The sequence below is a fragment of the Schistocerca nitens genome, chromosome 1 (assembly GCF_023898315.1).
Source record: "Schistocerca nitens isolate TAMUIC-IGC-003100 chromosome 1, iqSchNite1.1, whole genome shotgun sequence".
Lineage (NCBI taxonomy): Eukaryota > Metazoa > Arthropoda > Insecta > Orthoptera > Acrididae > Schistocerca > Schistocerca nitens.
In genome coordinates this window covers 638,683,804-638,685,524 of record NC_064614.1, presented here as the reverse complement: position 1 = coordinate 638,685,524, position 1,721 = coordinate 638,683,804, and the positions used below count along the sequence as shown (strand labels likewise).

The 1,721-nt window shown below is 50.1% G+C and overlaps 1 non-coding gene across 1 annotated transcript; it reads right to left on the bottom strand.

The window, feature by feature from the left end:
• Positions 1 to 710: 710 nt before the first annotated feature.
• On the bottom strand, positions 711 to 784 carry Trnaa-ugc (transfer RNA alanine (anticodon UGC)). Its single transcript has one exon. It is a non-coding gene; the product is annotated as a tRNA-Ala (tRNA).
• Positions 785 to 1,721: the final 937 nt, after the last annotated feature.

Below are 1,721 nucleotides of genomic sequence, written 5' to 3'. Positions count from 1 at the left end.
CACGCCCCATAGTTTCGTGAAGTGCTGATACGTGGCGACGCTATACGTAGCCTTCCAAATGGCGTCTGTAACGGCGGTGCGTTCCAGGCAGAGAGCTGTAACTGAGTTTCTTTTCTCAGAAAACCAGGGCATCGCAGATATTCCTAGGCGCCTGTAGAATGTCTACAGAGCCCTGGTGAGTCGTAGGGTGAGGCGACTGTAGTCATCGCTACAAGGTCGTGCAGACCTGTCCGATCTCCTGAGTGCCAGCTGGCCGCTCGCAGCTGTCACTCCTGCAAAACTGGAACGTGCAGCCGCTCTCATTCGAGACGTTCGACGGATCACAATCGAACACCTCGCTGCTTAAGTGCTGACACGCCAGTTGCGGTACCCAAAGGTGTGTTCTTCCTCATACACCCCACAGCCTGGAACTCGCACCTTCCGACCTCCATCTGTTGACCGTAATGAAGGATGCATTCTGCAGGGAGATTGTTGATGCAGCAAGTGTGGCTGAAAAATAGGATTTTGTAGCCAGAGCAGTGGGGAATAATATGGTGTATTGGTTCAAATGGCTCCAAGCACCATGGGACTTAACATCTGACGTCATCAGTCCTCTAGACTTTGAACTACTTAAACCTAACTAACCTAAATTAAACGAAATTTGAATTATATTAATATCTTCAGCTTGAGACTGGCGTTGATCTATGTCAATGGGGACAGGTGAAAATGTGTACCCCGACCGGGATTCGAACCCGGGATCTCCTGCTTGCATGGCAGACGCTCTGTCCATCTGAGCCACCGAAGACTGCAGGGACTATCTCGTGCACGCCTCCAGCGAGACCCACATTCTCACCTTGTATGTCCACACACTACATTTCCAGTGTCCCACCCCAACACACTCATTACTCGTGGAAGACATTCTTACCAAGTCCCGTAACAGTTCGGGGAATATGTGTGCATCCGCACGGAAGAAGAAGGTCATGGCCGGTATTGCCAGAACTATATACTTATATGGATATATCCATATAAGTATAACTAACCTACGGACATCATACAAATTCAAGCCCGAGGCAGGACTGGAACTGGGACCGTAGCAGCAGCGCGGTTCCGGACTGAAGCGCCTAGAACCGCTCGGCCACAGCGGCCGGTCATGGGGTATTGTAATCCTGTAAAAAACCAACCTGCTTTCAAAAACAGAAATGTTGAATTACTTATCGAACACCCCTCGTACATTACAGCTGTCCACAACTGTCTTTGTCACCTCCACCTCAAACCGCAACCATGGACCCGGCCGTTTCCTTTTCATCATCTATGGGCAGCGATAGTGTCCATGTGACATTCCTCCAGTATCCAGGCGTGACGACGAGTTTTATCTCTATGAGCCGACAACCAGAGCACTGTCTCTCGAAACGCGTTGTTGAATCGCGTGTAGGACGATTCAAGTGGTCGAATGCTACGAGTTATTGCTGACAATTAGGACTTCATCCACCGGCCGGCCGGTGTGGCCGTGCGGTTCTAAGCGCTTCAATTTGCAACCGTGTGACCGCTACGGTCGCAGGTTCGAATCCTGCCTCGGGCATGGATGTGTGTGATGTCCTTAGGTTAGTTAGGTTTAAGTAGTTCTAAGTTCTAGGCGGCTGATGACCTCAGATGTTAAGTCCCATAGTGCTCAGGGCCATTTGAACCATTTTTTTTTTTCATCCAGCGCTAGGAATCGAAACAGCTGCCGCAGATCGAGTGGT